The sequence below is a fragment of the Amblyomma maculatum genome, chromosome 1 (assembly GCF_055883805.1).
Source record: "Amblyomma maculatum isolate TAMU_Amacu chromosome 1, ASM5588380v1, whole genome shotgun sequence".
NCBI lineage: Eukaryota > Metazoa > Arthropoda > Arachnida > Ixodida > Ixodidae > Amblyomma > Amblyomma maculatum.
In genome coordinates this window covers 12,866,321-12,887,588 of record NC_139344.1, presented here as the reverse complement: position 1 = coordinate 12,887,588, position 21,268 = coordinate 12,866,321, and the positions used below count along the sequence as shown (strand labels likewise).

Below are 21,268 nucleotides of genomic sequence, written 5' to 3'. Positions count from 1 at the left end.
GTAATCGTACGGAAGGAACTCCTCCCTGAACAAGCGTCGAAAGTCAGACATAGTGCTCGCTTTGTGGCCTACCGATAGGTACCACCGGGCGGCTTGATCGACGAGTGCAACTGCCAAAACTCGTCTCAAAATATCGCTCTCGCTCAGGTCACTCGCAAGCTCATACCGGCGCAAGGCCAGTAGGAAGTCATTTGCGCTCTGCGTGTCGCTGTAGCCACTGTATGTCGGTATCGGTACGCCGATCCGAGGGCCAGGCGAGTGCGCCTGCTTCAACAGCTGTTGCAAAGCGGATGCGAGGACGTTTGCGGCGTCTCCCTCCGGGTGATATACTGCGCGCTCACTAGCCATCGGGTGTGATGCGCGTGCCGCTGTTGCGGGCGTTCTCCAATCGGGGCCAATGGGCAATTCCGACTGAATACCGGAGGGGGATAAAGCCTTCGCCAACGGGCGGTAGCTTGTGATGCAACTCGGGATCTCCCGATGCTGGGTACGCTGCATGCCTCTCCGTCAAAGGACGGGAAGCGCTCGCCGCATTGGCGGGTGTAGACGCAATTTGGCCACCGGGCCAGCCTGCGTGCGCAGCGGTTGAAAGGAGCGAAGTGTAGCCGCCGCCGATGGGCGATGGCTGTACGAATAATTCAGGATTGCCTGTATTAAGACTCGTTTGGCGAACTGCATTGGCAGTCGCACCTGTTACATGGCGGAGCGATTGGGCCTGGAAGCCACTGCCACTGGGCACGGGCTTCGGAAGCTGGCCAGGAGTTCGCGGCGCGGACATACTAACGCGAGCCGCATCAGCGGGTGCGCCAGGGGACACGTTCAAAAGAACGGAACTTCTATAGCCACAGCCATCGGACTGTTCCGGCTCGATGTGCTTACCGGGAATGCCCGGCGCAACGTTTCGGACGGTAGCCGCGCCTGCGGCATCATGCAACACGTCCAATTGACCTCCCAACATCGCATCGGCGGTTGGGTTTGATGTAGCCAAATGGCTAATGCTCGAGATCTCCCGAGCTTGGCTGCAGACGTCGGCCAACATCATTAGGTCAGACAGCCCATAGCGCGGGCTGGTCATGTTGTTCATACAGAGCTAGCTTTCCCCGCTGGAACGCCAACAGGGGCCGCACGTTGGGCGCCAAAATGTGGGATTCTCTACTGGGCTGCGGCTCCGCTCTCAGAGCAAACAGCGCCCGGCTAGCTCAGTCGGTAGAGCATGAGACTCTTAATCTCAGGGTCGTGGGTTCGAGCCCCACGTTGGGCGCCAAAATGTGGGATTCTCTACGGGGCTGCGACTCCGCTAGCTCAGACCACAGTGGTGGCCCCCAAGAACAACACGAACACCGAGGACCAAAGGGTAACCGGTTTAATGGTTTTCCTCAGTCGCGCACGCGCGATCAAGCAATTCACTTCACCTGGTTCCAGTCTTTTCCGGACGCGTCCGCACTGCTGGCCGGTCCGGTCCGCTCTGTTCAGGCCGCACACCACCACACTCACCCACAGCGCACGCCTCCCTCGCCACCGCAGTCGAGGGAGAGAGGGGGGGAGGAGGCTGCCACGTGAAGTGGAGAGGAGATGCAGCGCCTCACCCTCGCCGCCTCGCTGTAGCCAGGAGGGGATAATACGTGCCTTCCCACACCCCTCCTACCTTAATTAGGACGCCTCCCCCGCACGCGATTACAGATCGGCCAGAAGGTCATCCATGTCAGCAAACTCCATGGCAGGCCCATGCACGGGGTCCGCGTCGTCCGGAAACGCAGGGGCCGTGTAGGCAGCAGCGGCTGCCACGGCCTCCGCCGCCTGCCCGTTGTCGCAGGCGGCGTCCACTGCTGGGCGCCCGTCGGTGTGGAGCTCTGAGGTCTGGTGGCGTCGTTTAGAGAGCAGCAGCCCTCCACACTGGCCGCAGTATCTGGCACCAGCGTCAGGTGCCATTCCCGAGTTCGGGAACGCGTTCTCGTGGTCCCGCAAGGTGCCCCCGCGGAAGGGATGGGGCGCGGCGTGCAGGGGAAGCCTGGCTTCCACCTTTCGCTGCACCTTCCACGGGGCGTCGCTGTAGTAGCTCAGCGGCGGCGATCCCCCCTCCTGGGAGGGCCACGTAGCCACGCTGCGGGACGACGATCGCTGCTTCTGCTGGCGGCGTTCAAACCGGCGGGGTCCACCCGTTTGGCCCGCGCTGGTGTTCTGCGAGCGAGGGCGGTCCCCAGCCCGGCGAGCGCCTTGGTGTGACGACGATCGTTCCTTCTGCTGGCTGCGATTAAACCGGCGGGGTCCACGTGCTGGTGTTCTGCGAGCGTGGGCCGCTGCGGGCTTGCCTTGGCTGGGCAGCCCGGCTGCTGTGGCGGCCCCGGCCATCCCTGGATCGCTGGACAGCGGGACGCCGATGGCCGTCGACACCAGCCCTGCCGCTCTGCTCTCGTGAAGCATGTGATGTCCCTTTTTGTTATTGCTAGTTTGGGAACTGTTCGACGTGGTCCAAAATCATCTAGAAATTTTCATCGCATTGAACCATCTCAAGATTCCATTTCACAAGAAATCAATATCCATCTAACAAAAATAACGAAAATACCGCTGTTGTGAGCGCAGCTGACCGTGCCAACGACGCGTTGGAAGATAATATTATTTCGGCCTTTCTTGTGCTGTTCGTAAAACAAACGTATACCGGTTAAAGAGTGTCCATTTCAATAAACAGTCGCTAAAAAAACTTTCTTTCAGTTAGAAACACCAGCCATGTAAGTATTTACAAGATTTTTATGAGAGGAACCAAGCAGAAGATGGCAGGCGCCGCAGCGATAGGTTGTCATGATATAGCGCGTGGCCGCCGTTCACGGCGGCGCGCTACTTTGAGCCACAGCGCCACTTCCGTTGTTATATGAAGTGGAGGAGGCGTGGACTACTCCAGTCGGCACATCTATTCATCTAGCCACCGTAACGTGGTTATAACGAGGGAAATCACACGACGCGGTGGATGGCTTATAAACACTGTGATGTCGATGCGCGATCTCTATGTGATTATTTTGTTGAACAAGTGTATAAACTAAAAGAAATTTTGAAGCAGCAAGACGCTGCGGAGGAGGTCTTGAGTCTGATGGGCGAACTTGTGGTAATGAAAGTCCATTAGACACGGTTGTCAGCCAAGGGACATGGCAACCACGATCTTTTACTGATGTATTTGTACCAATTCATGCAATAAAGAAAAAAAAGACGCGGTGGCTTAGTGGTTAAGATTCCCGGCTACTGAACTGGAGTACCTGGGTTCGAACCCGACCGCGGCGGTAGCGTTTTAGGCGTGCTGTGCTGTGCGATGTCAGTTCGAATGCGTTAATTAAAGATCCCAGACGGTGTCAAAATTATTCCGCTATTTTTCATTCCTACTTGCTTTCCTGCCCTGCCGTTGTGGTTCAGTGGTGTTAGGCGCTCGATTACTGAGCCCAAGTACGCAGGAGGGTAACCGGGGCACTGAGGCTGCTGTTCGCTGCAGGCGAGAAGCCAGGCTGCTGTGAGCTATGTGATGCGAGTGCACTTTAAAGAATCCCCGATGGTCAAAATTTCCAGAAATCCTCCACTAAGACCTCTCATAGCCCGAGTTGCTTTGGGGCTCGAACCCTAAAAACCAGAATAATTTTCATCCCTTCCCTTACTGCGTGGTCCAGGAGTTCCCCGAAAAGTGTGGCAGCTATACTGCGCCTTTCCTTTAAACCAACTGGGTTCGAACCCAACCGCAGAAGCTGTGTTTCGATTGAGGATAAACGCATAGGCGACACTGGGCTGTGCGATGTCAGTGCACGTTAAAGATCCTTATTTGGCCGAAATTACATCTGAGTCCTCCACTACAGCACGTCTCTTTCCTCTTTCAATATTCTCAACTTCCTTCCTTTCCTTACGCCGCGGTCAGGTGTCCACGGAGAAGTGTGACGATTACCGCGCCTTTCTTTCCTATAAAACAATTGAATGTTATACATTGTTAGTTTCGGGGAGTGTGCTCGGAGTAGAGGTTTCGCTTTAAGTGACAATACATAGCCACGTGTGTGTGCAGACATGTTCAGGCTATTTAGTACCTAAGGTGTGCCACGCACAAATGCAGTTATTAATAATAGGCGTATATTTAGCTTTGGACTTGACTTTGGTCCTGGTGCTTATGTAGTCATGGTCACAAAAGCGAATATGTATAGTATAACCGAAGCTTTGCTAGGCTTCGCCCCTTCGCGGCGGCTCGTGTATATGGTTAGAGCGATCTACAGATTAACTCACGGACACGGAGTCAAGTTCAGGTCGCGGCGACTTCTTTTCGGTGGAGGCACAATTCTGAGACCAGTGCAGAATCTGCACAGGAGAAATGCGTTAGCAATGAAAGTTGCTGCTGTGCACAGTATATCGCGCTCCCTTTATAAAGATTTCACACTGAGGAAATACATCTGCGTCGTTGACGATATTATGCAACAAGGGGCGCAGTAATACCCACGTGGCGTAATGTTGCACTACACTAGGCCGCCGCAACCTTTTGTACTGACGTGCTTACTCGCCCTACGCGCCCAGACATGTTGCGCCCTCCATGACGTCAGCATTATTAGGGGCAACGCTCTTAGATATAGACAGTTGGAAAACTGTGCTGGCACGTCGCGCTGCGAAGTGGGACCAAACAATCTCCGATCCGGCGTGAGTTGATCGCAAACCAACCTCAGCGCCCCTCTTCCCCGCTGCGGCAGATGGGTGAAGCCATAAAGCTAATACATAGGCGGAAATTTTAAAATACCACTAATCCTCTTTCAGCAATGCAGCAGAAAAAAAAATGCGTTTGCGTTTTTAACACACTTTTGTACGTATATGAAAGCCACCACGTCTATTGAGGCGTCTCAAGCAAGGAGATTGCAGACGCGGCTCAAGCAGCTCAAGCGTGTCGTCTGCTACTTGTCTGCCTGAGACTGCAAACGCGGTTACGTTTCATTCGTACAAGCATGTGTTTAAAAACGCGAACGTAATTTTATTTTTGTTGCACTGCTGAAAGAAGAGGGTTAGCAGTATTTTGAAATTTGCGCCTTCATTCATTCATTCATAAACCTTTATTCATGAGGATGACCTGAGGCCTAGAGGGGAAGGGGTGGGTTAGGTGGGTTAGGTGAGGTTGAGGGCGCCAGACTCCGACATGAAGTCTAGCAGGGCACTAAGCTTGCGCTTGGTGTTGGTATTGGGGGCTGTCCAGTCTTCGTAACTCTGAATGTGGTGAGCAGATGTGTAGCGTGCGCGGAGGCCAGCCGTGCCAGGACAGGTCCAGACCAAGTGCTGCAGGTCAACGGAGTCAGCAGGGCAGTTGGGGCAGCTGATCTTGGTTCGGCGCCATTGACTCAGGATGTCCGGTGTGTACGCTGCACCGGCTCGCGCCTTGTGAGTTAGAACTTGGGCTGGACGAGAGAGGCCGGAAGGTATCGGAGGAGTAATACCGGGGACAAGGTCCCGCAACAAACCCCTCCGCTCATGTTTAAGCCGCGTGATGACAGAGTCCGGTATGATATAGGAGACGGGAGAACAGTAAGGGTGGTCCGAGTTGGACGGGCCCACATCAAGGCTATTTGCGCCTGTGTATTAGTTCAACGGCCTCACCCCTCAACCGCAGCAGGGAAGAGGGGCGCTGCGGTCTTTTTGCGATTACCTCACGCAAGATCGGCGATCGTTTTGGGCTTCTTCGCAACGCGCGCGGTTTTCCAATGTCGCTAAGAATGTTGACAAGGGTATAGTGCCTAGAAATATTTCTAGGCACTATACCCTTGAGTTACCTTGAGTTACCAGCGTAGGCTGGTAACTCAGGCAAGAGCGGCAGCTCAGGCCATTGGGGTCTCGAAATGAAGACTCCACTCACTGCCCCCCCCCTTTTTTTCTTTTTCTTTTCTTTTTGAAATAAAGTTTTCTCTCTCTCTCGAAACACACGTTCTCTTCGAATTGAATGACGACACGCCCATTTGGTCGTTGACATTAGTTTGCTTCAATTTGCTCGGCTATTTCGACGTATGATTGGCTTTTTTTGCTATAATTATTTTAAATTATTTAAATAAAGCTTCACTTCGACCACACGATTTTCCTGGCGAGATTCTTTAGTCCTCTTTCGCATACAATTGTTCTTTTTTGATCTAACTCTTTTCAGTTCACCGCAATCGTCATGACAAACTCTACAGACAAGCTCCTTCGAACACAGCTCCATTATGCTTGCGCATTAAAAGAGCAATTTGTTTAACCTACACCAGCTACACCAGTGTAGAAAACCTCCTTTACTTACAATAAATTTTTGCTGAACTGGTGTAGCTAGTGTAGATTAAAAAAATTGCCCCAAAAGGACGTCCGTTTATTGCGCAATGTCAGTGCATGTTAAAGAAGTCCAGATGGAAGAAATTTCTAGATCCCGCCATTATGCAATTTTTAATGGCATGAGACCCTTTGGGTCGTTAAACCATTGGAAACAAACCAACCACCAAAGCTGGGCTTTCTTGTCGGCTTGGCAACATTCATACGAAAGCATTGAGGTACGCAGACGGCACGAGCAGACGACGACGAGCGACACAGACATGGAGGAAAGAAAGAACTTTGTAGAGGCCCTGACGTCATTTTTTTGAAGCGGCGAGAACATTGAGGAATGGACGGAGGCGCTCAAACGCCACGTTGGTGAGGCGACAAAGACGCTGGTAGGAGACGACGCTCCTGGTATAGTAGATAGCCGACTGCTCCACATGTGAGATGTTAAACAAAGCATGGAACGCAGGCTGAAAAAGCAAAAGTGGAACAATAATCTTAGAAGACGAATCGCGAGGTATAACAAGGAAATTGAAAGCTACGCGATCAAATTGTGCGAACAAAACTGGCTCAGCAGATGCGACGAAATGGAGGGAGGCATGAATCTGTCCAAAACGTGGGGCATGCTCCGGCATCTGCTGGACCCAACAAATTAAAAACCTCAATCGGGAATAAGATTTGCAAAAGTCAGACACGCCTTTGAAGGAGACGATGCGGCGTTTATGAATATGTTAGTAAAAACGTACGTTGCAGAAAACCGGCGTTCCCCCCTCCCGAGCTACGGTGGCACGCCCAACGAGGCGCTTGACGCCCCCAACACAGAGGCAGAGGTAAGGGCGGAAATTGTAAGACTAAAAACTAAATCAGCCCCGGGCCCCGATGGGATCACCAATAAAATGCTGAGGAATATGGACGATGACTCTATCAGTCTTCTAACGGAATTCATTGGAAAAGTTTGGGAAACAAGCCAGTTTGTCAGATCAATAAAAAACGGCAAACATAATACTAATACCCAAACCGGGAAAACCCCCCAAATGGAAAATTTGAGACCAATTTCCCTAATCTCATGTGTAGGGAAGTTGCTGGAGCACGTAATACAGACGAGAATAACGTGCTTCATGTAGCAAAGCAACCTGTGGCCGCACGAAATGGTCGGTTTCCGACCACACTTGTGCACGCAGGACGTAATGCTCCGACTAAAGCATGATATCATAAACTCGCGGTCGAGAGACGCCGAAGTGATCCTGGGCCTAGACCTCACCAAGGCCTTCGACAATGTCAGGCACGAGGCTATCCTCGAAGGGCTCGAAGTGCTCGGAGTAGGGGAGAGAACGTACAACTACATAAAAGACTTCTTATCGGGCAGAAAAGCCTGCATGATATTTCAAAATTTAGAATCTCCTACGATAGAGTTAGGAAGCAAAGGCACACCACAGGGCTCAGTGCTATCGCCTTTCCTATTCAACGTGGCAATGAGAGGCCTCCCGGGTAAACTTAACCAAATCAAGGGGCTAAATTTTAGCATGTATGCGGACGGTATCAACCTCTGGATTAACCATGGGAGCGATGCGAGTACGGAGGAACGCCTGCAGGCAGAGACCGACATCATTGTCGATTACGCGGCGAAAAGGGGACTTTCGTGCTCCCTGCATAAATCTGAGTTGTTCGTTTATAACCCAAAGTACCTTCGCTGCAAGAATAGCGGGGAGTTTCATATTCAGGTGGAGGGCAAACCGGTGCCAAAAGTAGATCAGATCAGAATTTTGGGGATGGTCATTCAATCCCACGGCCATAACGGAGAAGCCCTGAAAAAATTAGAAAGTTACGCAATGCAAACCATCGGGCTCTTGAGGAGGGTCGCCACCAAAGGAAGATGCCTCAAGGAGAGAAATTTACTAAAACTAATCCAGGCGTACGTAATAAGCAGAATCAGTTACGCCACGCCCTACCTGGACATCAAAGCCAGCGAAAAAGAGAAGTTAGACTGCCTGATTCGAAGATGCGTTAAGAAGGCGCTAGGACTGCCCATGGGTACCTCGAGCGAACGACTGCTCGGGCTCGGGGTTCATAACATGTGGGCAGAATTGGCGGAGGCAGTGTGAGTCTCCCAATTAGAAAGACTAAGCACGACCGAGACGGGCAGGGTAATCCTTGCAAAAGTAGGCCTCAACCCAGACAGAGGAGTTCAAAGAAAAGTCACAACTAATAGTGAAATCAGGAATTCCTTGGTAGTCCCCCCCTTCCCTAGAAATATGCATCCAGACTTTAATGTCGAAAGAAAGCCCAAACGAGCCGAAGCTCTAGAGCAACGGTTAAAGAACATGGGAGCAAAGGAAGTAGTCTATGTTGATACGGCAAGTGGCAGAACAGGTGCGGCGGTAGCTTCGGTAGTCCATGGCCGAGGGGCACCGGTATCCGCGGCAGCCATCAGAGGCCGCAACATAGAGACTGCGGAGGAAGTTGCGATAGCGCTAGCTTGCGTAGGAACGGAAGCCAAGTTCATAATTAGCGACAGCAAAACTGCCATTCAAAATTTTGGGAAGGCGAGGATATCGCCGGAGGCGGCCAAAATTCTCACCCAAAGAACGCTGAATAGAAAAATTCAGTTAATTTGGACACCCACTCACGCTGCCGCCCCTGCTAATGAGGCGGCTCACGAGCTAGCCCGAGCTCTCTACTTCCAGGTAGCCGTCGAGCCCCCGAACACTGGGTATACGACGAGCGTCTGCAAAATTACGGGGAAATCATCGAGCGCACGACGTAGACTGGTACCCCCGCCAGATGTTAGACTAAATAATAGAGAAGCTGTCGCGTGGAGGCGGCTACAAACTAATATGTTCATGAACCCGGTCTGGGAGTTTCACGCGCTACCAGACCTTAGGGACAATGATCTGTGCAAACACTGTGGGGAGAGAGGGATCCTCGACCACATAATTGGGGAGTGCCCACAATCGATAGGCCAAAATATTACAAGTAGAGAAGCCTGGGATACCCTGCTGTGAAGCGCGGACCCTGCGATCCAGCACCGCACTGTCCATCTGGCGGAAGAGGCCGCAACAAGCTAAGGGCTACCTGCCAGCCTCTAATCCGCGGGCGCACGACTCCCCGAAGAGGAAGCCCATTTCCGATGGAATTAAAAGTTGTAGAACCAACCAACCAACCGGCGCGGCCGCGCCGCGACAGGACGCTGCGTCTCTCCTCCTCCTTTACCCTCTGCATTTTTTTTCTCCGCGACGCTCACGTACCTAGAGACCTTAGCAACGCTGTTGCTAGTGGCCCGAATTTTCATAGCAACAGCGCCGCCGTTGCTAATGGCCCGACTTGGCTAACCCTAAATTTTGGCTTCACTTCAGCCACACTTTCTCCAATGCATGGGGAATGGCAAGGGCCTCTCCTAAGTTGTTTCCTTCCTCCATGGACACAGAGCAGTTTCTTACCTCTTAACTACTGGGAAAGCTGAGGGCGCTGCACTTCAGCCACCATTAAAGCCCCTCAATAAACTTTATTAAGGGTTTTAGCCACCATGCGCGCACTAAGTATCATGGGCCGGTGTGCTACTTGGTGCGGGACAGTCGGTTTTTCTCGGGTGCGCGAAGTGGTGTTACTATGATGTTTCTTTTTCATCATCATCTCGATGGGCGTAAATAGACCGCAAACGTCATAGTAGCGAAGGCGCAAAAGCAGACGTCATCAATAAAAGGTTTCTGTTTCCCGAAATGCCACTAAAAACTTCTTAAGTAATTGCGCAACCATAAATATTTCCAAAACATTTCTTTCTTTTCAAAGTGTGCCTATTAGGTGCAAAATATTGGTATTTGTGCTGCTCAAAACTAAGCCAATAGGAGAAAGAGCCATTGCTTATATTAGATAAATTTCACACTGAATGCTGTTTCTCTCTCTTTTTGCAATTCATAGTCACAAAATTGAATGTTAGAACATTGTTTATGGTAGAACAACGTTTATCTTTGCATTAGTTTTGGCCAAAAGTTGTAGTTTTCACTCGGTAGCTATCCGGCCATTTCCTTCCTCTATGCTCTCCGTCGCGCCCATGGAGGAAGAAAAATCTAGGAGGGAGCGCCGCGGCGGAAAAGTGAAGCCTAGTCATAAAAAAAATATAATGGAAAGAATCGTGGGAAATTAGCCGTCACGTGATACGGCAAGCGGTAGCCGGTAGCTGGTTTCGGTTGCAGTTTCGCACGCTTCGTTCGCTCCGAAGGAATGCCTTCGCGTGGCCTTCGCTATGGTGGCTCCATAGCCTTCGCTACGCGACGCCTGCACTTGAAACTTGAGGCGCGCGCTGCGAGCAGGTTGTAGATGGAACTTTGGACTTTTAGACGGGCTGAGCCCGTAGGGGCTGCCACCGCCGCGCAGTGCACCCGTGTATTTCACGAACTATGGCTGGGTTCTTTCAGCTGCGCCATATGAAATTCTTGCGTGGTTCGGCGATCAGACGAAGCACGCGAGAACAAGAGGGACGAGGGGACGAAGCGCTGATCATCGCTTCGTCCTGTCGTCCGCTGTGTTCTTGTGCTCTGTCTTGGTGCGCTGAGTCTCGCAAGCATGGAATCAAACCAACTAGCCTAACAAAAAGTACTGCCATATGAAATGCTGCGTGCCGGGATGCAAGAACTACACAGATATACCTCTCTGGGCTGTCGCTCCAACGGTGAGTATCCTGTTATGCGCACTCCTCGAGAAACGAAACGTTTGTTTGTCAGGGCAGGAGACGAAAATCGTTTGATTCATTTAGGAAATGTAGACCTCAAATACACATTGTTACGCTGAAGCCAGTTCCCCAGGCATGCAAGGTTATGTCGAATTCGTAGTCTCCCTGACGAAACCAAAGATGAAAAGGCCACCTGCAGTTCTCACTAGTGTGCCTACAAACCCGGAGTACAATGCAACAATTGTAAACAAAGTAACGTATGTGTTACGACGAGACGCGCAACTTTCGGCAGACCACTTCGGTAGGCTTTCCGCGGGGACATTCAAAGTCACTAAAAATACCATGTACCCTGCTGCTTTTGAGCCTGGCAACTATGTTGACTAAATTCCCAAGAATCATTGCGCGCAAGAGAGAGAAGGGAGCGGCGTCAGAGGAGGTTGGCTTGCGGAGGCTGCGCGCGCTCCCTCATAGTTTTTTTCTTCATCCATGGTCGCGCCCATGGTGGCTGAACCAGTCGTCAGGAAACTGCATGTAAACTCCCATAGATGGCAGCACAGCTTTCCGTCTAAGTAAGAGTAAGAAACTCCGTGACACAGAGCACCGCGCAGACGTAAAGGAAGTGGCATAAAGAATACTTCCACATTTTAAGAAATCGCTTTTGCTAGCTAACTACCGCTGAGAGTGTTCTATATTTTTGAATTGTGCAACTTTTTTTCGTCTGCATAGTGTTTCTTTGCATGCGTACCTTTCACTCGTCGTTGTCTGCTCGTTCCGTCTGCGTTCTTTAATTGCCGCGCTGCTACACTCACCCTCCGTGCCCTGCTGGTAGTTGTTCATCGTCGCTACTGCATATAACCTGCTAATATAAACCTGCACCATGGACCAGTATCCCTCCACGTCCAACCGGAGTCCTAGGTCCTCTTCAGATGCAGAAACAGCGACGGAGTTTGAGGACGAAAGCTGTGATGTTGACTCTGACTTGGAGTCCGAAGAGGTAAGCCGCGACTCTTTTCCAAATACCATCGACAATATTTTGGTCGATGCGTGGTCCACAGTGATTGCCCGACCTGCGTTTAGCTTCTGGAGAAAGGCTCGAAAGCCATGCCCAACCTCTGAGTTCTTCCGGCAGCTAAGGGTCGGACGAAACGAATATTGCATTCAAAGGCCGCTCAACGCAGTGTCCGTGGCGCACTCTTCATTCTCCTGTCTATAGACATACTAAGACGCCGATGATAAAGCGCGCCTAGGCTTTTAAGAGCGTAACCGCTTACCAAGTTTGGCGATTTTCTGTCGGTTTGTCTGGCTCCAAATTCAAAAGGGCCAATGCGGAACTACAGTGGCAAATGTGGGGAGGGAGGGGGTCAGTTCGTTCGATATTGTGGTCTAATCACTGGTCACCCAAGATTCGGACCGGTGTTAAACAGCTCATTTGGTTAATGCACGTGAAGCTAATCGAGTCGATCTTTAATAATGTGTGATAGAGCTCTACCAATGATCTCTTGTCATTGAAACTGTAACAGGGATGCAATGTTCGGGGGCCATGGCGATAAATTATTAAATTCGTTCCGAGGAAAGGAAAGCCATATGTATCTGTCACACTTCTCGGTGGAAACCTGAGCCGCGCCATAAGGGAAGGGAGGGAGGCGGGAGTCAAAGAAGAAACGGAGAAAGAGATGCCCTAGTGGAGGGGCTCGGAATAAATTTCGACCACCTGGGGAACTTTCATGCATTGATATCGAGCAGCATAGGGACGCCTTTGCGTTTCGCCTCCGTCGAAACGCGGCCGCCGCGGTCGGGATCAAACTCGGGCACTCCAGTTCAGTAGCCGAGCATCTTCAATACTGAACAGCTTTCGCTGTTGCATTTCAACGCCTACCGGCGATGGCTGCATTTTTTTTTCTTTCTTTTTTTTTTTTTTTTTTGAAGTGGCATGGTATACCTTTAGGACTGGGAGTGGCATTCTGTTGCAAACATTTTTTTTTTTCATTTCGGCATTGCGGCTGCTTTTCGTTTTATCCTTTCCATTTCACGTGCCCAGCGTGCGCGTGAGGTACGGCTCTTTAACTCCCCTAAGGAGAAAAAGCTGTTCCACTGCTGTGATATTAGACATGATAAAATGGATAACTCAGCCTCCTTAATACGCGGTCATGCGCTGACTGTAGACATTGCATGACCAGCAATGTAGAACCTGCGTTTAAAAGCATGCGCGGTGAGCTCTGCAAATGTATTAGTGCAAACTGTAGAGGCAGAATTATATTGGGAAGAGCGGAACCAAAAATGGTCGCAAACATGGCATTAGCAAAACAAATGAATTAGTTTTTGTGAAATAGAAAGGTGCTTGTCTCACTTCTCTGTGAACCGCACCATGAGAGGCTGGAGTGAAACAAAAGAGGTCCCATAGTGGGTAGCTATGAAACGTTTTTACAACCTCTGAATCTTTAACATGCACTGATATCGCACAGCACAGCACATGGGTGCCTTTAGCGTTCTGCCTCGTACAAAGGGCAGCCGCTGCTGTCAGATTCAAACCTAGGTATTCTGGTCAGTATAGCTGAGCGTTATTGTTCCCAAACTTGGCCATGCTTTTCCTCTACATTCACATGTTATCCCTAGACAGCACTGTAAAGCAGTTTCCAGGAGCAGAGTGTGGTGACCAATTTTAATCCCGTCAGTACTGGCTCCGAACCTCACAGTACAGTGAACTGCCAACAAGGTGGCAATGGCAAAAGCCGGTGATTGCGTCATCCATAGCATGAAATTCTGCAAACCGATCACAATGGCCCGGCCATGCCACCTGCCAGAGGCATGCTCGCCGAAAGGACTGTGCTGTATGCTAGCCAAGGTGTCAGGAGCGACATAAAGCCCCACTTTAAACTACGCTATCCGACTGTGCCTGCATGACCTAGGAATAAGAATATACTCTGCCAAACTCAGGATCCAAGGTTGCCGGAGAATTCGATTGCCATTTTAAATGCTCCCTAAGTTGGCTGCTCATTGTACTGCAAGGTGTATGTATCCACAAACATTACACATTATATTAATGAATGAATGAATAAATAAAGCTTTTATTTCAATGCAAGGGATGGCTCTCAGCCACTGTTTGGGAAAATAGGTAATTAGGAGGAAACTTAATAATGACTCGGTCACTGCAGTTATACCAAATGCTACCCTCAAGAGGCAGCCTTATGATTTTTGTGCCATGAATGGCACTGACTTTTTTGCTGTTGGGACATATAATGCTTTTGCAATACATCCCAAGGACTCTGCGTGTATGGAGAGGCACTGTTATGCAAGAGGAGGCAGCTCGCCAAAATTTTATGCAAGCAGTCACCACTGGTTTAACAGAATGTGGCATTTGGTGGTAGTTGTACTGCAGGAACCTGTTCTCATCCAAGAAAAGAGCAAGGTATGAGTATGGTATAGTATTAGGGGTTTTACGTCCGTTAGCAACGTCAGCTATGAGGGACACTGTAGCGGAGGGCCACGTATCCTGCAGTGCACCGGCACTGTAGAATTACATGGGTGGTGCCATGGGCACCTGTGCAATGTCAGTGCATGCCAAATAATCCCTGGTTCTTGATGGAGGCCAAACGAAGAGGCGTCCTTGTGCTGTGCGATGTCAGCACATGTTAAAGGTCCCCAGGTGGTCGAAATTACTTCGTAGCCCTCTACTACGGCTCCCCTTTCTCTTTTTCCACTTCCACTCCCACCTTCCTTCCTTCCCTTACGGTGCGGTTCAGGTGTCTACAGCTACAAGTGTGACGGATACAGCGCCTTTCCCTTCCTGTGAACCAATTATTAATATTATTATTATCAAAACTGGACAGAGAAGTTGCAAACGTAGGATCTGAGGTGTGTCTGTTGTTCTTTTGAGACATGCCGCCTTTCTTGCTTGCAGAAACGAACAGCATGAAGGGTAACATTTAATCAAGGATGCTACCTATTGACCTAGCATTTATGCACAGGATATATGCCACAATTGATCATAACTCAAACTAATACAAGAAAAAAATGGTATGAGTATAGGCATGGTATGTCTGAACAGCAGTAGACTAGATTTAGTAGAGCAAGTAAAACACCAGACTGCACTGACTTGTTTTTTACCCTCCTTGCAGAAATTTGAAATCTCAGTTCAGGAGGAACTGCTTGAACAGATACGGACCAATGGAGACATGACTGTAAATCGCTGCAAAGAATGCAAAACAACCTTTCATCTTCTAAGCAAGTACTTTGCACATAGAGTGCATAAGCACCTCCCTGCCGAAGCCGGATTGGACAACAAAAGGGGAAGGCCATGTCCCCTGTGCCACACGACGTGCAAGAGCAAGGCAGCTATAGCACTTCACACAAGCACTCATCTTGGTGAAAGAGTCTGCACGAAGTGTGGAGCCGAATTTGGTTGCGCAGCAACGGCCATGGCCCATGCATATTTTCATCAGACAGGTGGATACTTCATTTGCAGCTACTGCAACAAGAAGTTTATACTCAACAGTGACTGTCAGGCACACATCCATCAAGAACACTCCATATGATGGGGGATAAAGCATCCCCACACTCCTGCCGACGAGTAGGCCACCACAGCATGTGGAGAAATGTGGTCATCCCACCAGACACTCTTTAAATAAAGTTTGTTGTGCTTAAAGGAAATACAATATGAAATAAAAAGTTTGCTGCGGCTGAAAGATTGTGTTCTTAGCATGGGCTACAAAACAAACTCATAGAAAGGGAACTCTGTTTCAAATCTGTTGCATGCCTGCCTCTTGAAGAGTGTATGTCACTGAAATCCTCTACCAACATGAAAAAGCTAAATGGAAACAAAAGGTAGGGAATCAAACCTACTGCTGCAAAGCGCCATGGCAGAGGAAATGGGTGCGATACAAATCAGCCAAGAATTAGACTGCTGCACACTGAAACGCAGAAAAAAAAAGCTCAAGTTGCTGCCATAATAGCTGAAGCAGCGGCCTAGCACTGAATGCAGGTCTAATTCTTTTTTTAACACAGCAATAAAGGGTTTATTCTGCAGAAAATTTACCATATGCACTGTGAGTGAAAACTAACTGGCATGCCTTTCATCGTAATTATCAGCCAGACTTCGCCCCCTGCAGGGCAAATGCTTCTCCCATCTTCCTGTGCTAGCTACATCCACTTTACCCCTGCGAACGTCTTGACCTCATCCACCCACCTAATTTTCTGCGGCACCTTACTACACTGTCCTTCACTTGGAAACAAATTGGTTAGTGTTAGGGAGCATCGGTTATCCTCTCTCCACACTGCCATGAGCTGCCCGCGCCCATTTCATCCCTTTGATTTTGGCTAGAATGCCAGAAACTCAAGTTATTTCTCTGACCCCCTCTGCATGCTTCCTACCGCTTGATGTTACAACTACCATTTACTGTTACATAGCCCTCTGCATTGTCAACGTAAATAGAACCATTTTGTTAGCCTTCATGTTCCAGCCCAATAGGTGAGCACTAGTAAGATGTGCCTGTTATACACTTTCATCTTGAGCAATACCACTCAGCTGCTAGTCATAATGTGCAAGTACTTTCCAAATGCACTCCATCCCGATTTTAATTATGTATCTATTTTTCCCTTTCATTGTCCGGATCTGTGGTTACTACCAGTCCTAAGTAGACACATTCATTTATCACTTCCAACGCTTTGACAGCTATTCCTTTTCAAGGCTGTTGAACATTACCTGCTTCTGCATATTAATCTTTAGACCTACCTTTCTGTTTCCTATGTCTAGGTCATTAATCATTCGTTGCAATCTGCCCTTTGTGTTGCTTGACAAGGCCATGTCAGCGAATCGCAGATTACGGAGATATTCTCCATTAGCCCTGATGCCGAACTGCGCCCATTCCATGTCCAAATACGCCCTCTAAGTAAATTCTAAATAGCAGAGTAGAGATCGTGTCTCCATGCCTAAGACCTTTCCTAATTGAAATTTTATTTCTTTATGCGGAACTATAGTTGCTCTGCCGCCACTGTAGATATCTTACAGAACTTTCCCATCTAGCTCGCCTACATGCTGATCTCGCAATGCCTGCATGACTGCTCAGGTTTCGACTCAGTCAAATACTTTCTCATAGTCAATGAATCTATGTATAGGGGCTGGTTATATTCTGAGCACTCGTCTATCACCTGGATGATAGTATGGATAATCGATGGTAGAGCGCCCCTTCCGAAAACCTGCGTGATCCTTCTATTCATATTCTGATCCGTATTCATATTCTATTAGCGATCACCTTAGCAAATACCTTGCACGTAATGGATAGTAAGCTGATTGGCATGTATTTTTTCAAGTCCTTAGTGTCCTGTTATGAATTAAGATAGTGTTAGCATCCTTCAATGATTGAGGTACCTTCAGTGTCATCAGGCATTGCTTTCTAGCATGATGTCCCCTATGCTCTTCAACAAATCTTTAGTTACCCGATTCTCCCCAGCTCCTTTCCCTCTTTCATAGCTTCTGAAGCTTCCTTAACCTCGTCCTTAGTTACTAGCGGAGCATCTGATTTTTCTTCAGTACAGCCAATCTCATTGTCTCGACTGCTTCAGCTACTGCATAGGTCCGTATAGAACTCATCAGCTATCTTCATTATCTTGTCCATATTAGTAATGGCATTGCCCACCTTGTCCCTAAGTGCATACATCTGAATTCTTACTATGCCTAATTTCTTCACCGCTTTCAGGCTACCACCGTTCTTTAGTGCATGTTCAAATTTTCCCATGTTATGCTTTGTAATGCCGGCCAATTTGCGCTTATTACCTTCAATATCTATGCAAGTTCTATCTTCTCTGGTGGGTTGGATGCTTTCATACTTCAGCATTTCTGAATCAAGTGTGACTCGTCCCCAAGTCCGTGCGAGACTTCAAAGGGCAGCATCAAATGTGACGTCTTACCTACATTTGCAGGGCCTTAGCATTTAAAGTGAGAAATGCTCTCTTGTGGCCTTCACACGAAAACCAATGTCACACTACACCATATCTATAAACGGGAAAGCCATATCCTATGAAAAACGCCATCGCTTCCTGGGAATTGTCATTGACAGGAATCTCTCGTGGAGCCCACATCTGAATGACATGAAAAAGAGGCTACTTGTCATTGTTCATGTTCTCTCCTTCCTCGGGGGAGTCATGAGGCACATCAGTGCACTCGATGCTACAACTTTATTGATCTTTATTTGTGGGGAACATGCAGTACAGACTTCCGATATTCAACAACTTCAAGAAGACGAACATTTTGACTCTCCAAAGTGTGCAAGCGCAAGCTCTTCGCATCTGCCTCGGTTTGCCTAAATGCACCTCAATGGCAGCAACTATTCTTCTAGCCGGGGAACATCCTGTCACTACCTGTGTTGCTGTCGAGACCCTGAGAACACACATGAAACACCTCGCACGAGTTCCCAATCACCATCTGGCAAATCTCCCAGCAACTAGACCATGTACTGCCTTTTCCAAAACCATTGAAGCTCACCGCACTTGTCTTCCATCGCAGTTCACCCCTGCTTCAAGACCATGCACACCCATATGGAGCCTACATGAACCTCAATTCACCTATCAATTCCTGGCATAAAGAAGAAAGCTGGGGTACCAATGCTTGCCTTGCAACAAATGATGCTGGATCACCTTCACTCTAAGCACAATCGCCGAATACATGTGTACACGGATGGCTCAGTTACGTCCGCCAGCTGCGCGGGGTCAATGGCAGTACCGGCAAGGTCCGTCTTGATAAAGCTAAAGACTACACATCTCACCTCTTCGACTGGCGCGGAACTAGCTGCCCTATGGGCTGCAGTCGAATACATCAGCCAGGAACTCCCCCAAGAAGGGTCAGTTTTCACTGACTCCAAAGCAGCGCTTCAAGGCATGCAAGCAGCACTACGCCACAGCTCAAATGAACAACTAATTGAAGAGATCCGCACGCTGCACCACACCGCAATATCCAAAGGCCACGACATCATCTACCAGTGGTTGCCAGGACACTGTGGCATTGCAGGAAACAACCAGGTGGACTACGCTGCCCGTTCTGCCCACAACGAAGGACTTCCAGTCTGTTAACGAGAGCCGATGCAGCAAGCGGGCTTCACCGTTTGGCTGTGGAGCTGCAACATTCAGCGTGGAACACCGGAGAGCTCCAACCGTCACCTCAAGGCATTGGACCCCGGACTGCGCCTGCATATTCCCCACCACACACGTCGTGAAACGTTGCTGTGCTGCCTATGGCTTGGCATTGCTTTCGCAAACAAATACGCCTTCCTGATCGGGATGGCTGACAGCCCTGCTTGTGAACGATGTGGCGTTGATGAAACGATTGAGCACCTCCTTTGTGATTGCCCCAGTTTTGCAACTGAATGACATATGCTGCGTACTGCAATGGATCGCCTGGACGCTCACCCCTTAACAGAAGGGAAGTTCTTGGCACCATGGCCACAAAAGTCATCGGCACTGGAAGCCTACAAGGCACTTGTTCGCTTTTTAAGACTAGCCTGATTGACAGACTGACTTTCTCACCTCCTCTTTTCTTCTACCCTCCCCCTTTAATCCCCCATTCCCCTTCCCGAGTGCAGGGTAGCCAACCGGAATTCATTCTTTCTGGTTAAAAGGAGGCCTTCCGCCCTCCTTTTTTCCTCCTCTTCTGAATTAAATATTTCTTCTTAGTTTACCGGCATACTTTCTATCTCACCGCCTACTTCAACGACGCACTCATTAATGGTATCTCTGAAATTATTGTTCATTGCTTTCAGGCTAAGGTTTGGCTTCCTCGGTTAGCACTGAATAACTATTCTGCTATGAAAGTGATAATTCTACTTTTACCCTTACCGCAAATTTTCTGATGGACTTCTTCCTCACTAGTCTGTTCCGTTCCCTCTTCAAATCCAGATTAATTCGAGACCTTACCATCCCATGGTCCCTGAATCGAACCTTTCCGCTTACCTCTACATCCTGCACGTCTCTGGCAGGTGGCAATTTGAAGGCGGCATGGCTAGATACTCCTGGGTCAGCGGGCTGAGTGATATATGGGACCATGGCAAGCACAGCCAAATCTAGCCTCTTTGAGGCATCAGGGTGAGATCAGATTCAAATTTTTCAGAATTCTTGGTTGAGTAGGACAAGCTACCTTGGGGCCACACAAGAATGTTCGTACGGCGCGGTTAAAATGGGGCTTTATAGGTATCTGCGTCGGGTGGTCTTTCACAGTTTGGTATGTTAAGACCGTACGCTAATGAATATATGCAAAAATAAGAGGTACACATTAGAGCTTTAGTGCTAAGCAAAGAAAATTATAGGGTCACTGACCAAGTCAAAGTTTAATAGAAACGAAATAACATTTTGGAAGCCCTACGGCTTCCTTGTTCACAATGGGGTTTGGTCAGTGACCCTATAATTTTCTTTGTCACTACCTGACTAGACGATGTTTCGTCGAACTCTTGATTACATCAACATAGTGCTAAGCAAGTAGCAAATTGCCTGTACTCGACTGAGATAACAAAAGGAAACCTGCAAATAGGAGTGCTTAATGTTACCAAGCCATATACAAGGCGATGCATATGAGTCTCATTAATTTCTAATTTTCCTACACTTGCTACACTCGCATAGGAATTGAGACGATTCTTCAGAAAGAAGCCTACCAGTCAAGTTCATCATTGTAGCCCTGAAGTACTACATATTCTGATGGGCCCCTGTAAGGGAGAAAATTTATTAGATGCGCAGATGTGATGCATAAATTTCCAAGACTCTAATACTGTTTGTTCTGTTCTGTACCTAAACAGACACAAGCCAGGCACTTCAAGCAAGGCAGTAAGAGCAGACTAGAAGTAATTAGCCTTTACTGACATAAAAAAAATGTGGCCCACAGGGCTAGCCCAAGGTTTCATGCAGGCCACTTGCCTTTTGTACCCGCTAGACCAGCATCCCAATTCACAAAATTAGTCTTCGCTTGTCAGCACCAAACTGCCTCTCTGCTTGGATATCAAAAGTGCCTGTCAAGGGTCATGTGTTTCAATCTTGTGACACAAAATCATCAGTTTAGAAAGCCACCTTTTGCATTGACAATAAAATGACGACCTTGAAAACAGATTTTCAGCACGGCTATTTTTTGTGCCCGCATGAACTTTAAAATCGCATTTCAGGACAAACAAATCACAAAGAAATTTTTTGCACTAAGTACTCCATTCAGTAGTCACGCATATTAACCACATAGCCACCACTCCAGGGCATGTGCCATACTCTGTCTTGATGTTGGAGCGAAGCTACACTGCTAGCATGCAGATCTGAAGCTCAGATCATGCTTGGAAACGACCTCTAACAGAAGGAGCACCACCACTA

General features: G+C 48.8%; 1 non-coding gene across 1 annotated transcript; it reads left to right on the top strand.

The window, feature by feature from the left end:
• Positions 1 to 1,188: 1,188 nt before the first annotated feature.
• On the top strand, positions 1,189 to 1,261 carry TRNAK-CUU (transfer RNA lysine (anticodon CUU)). Its single transcript has one exon. It is a non-coding gene; the product is annotated as a tRNA-Lys (tRNA).
• Positions 1,262 to 21,268: the final 20,007 nt, after the last annotated feature.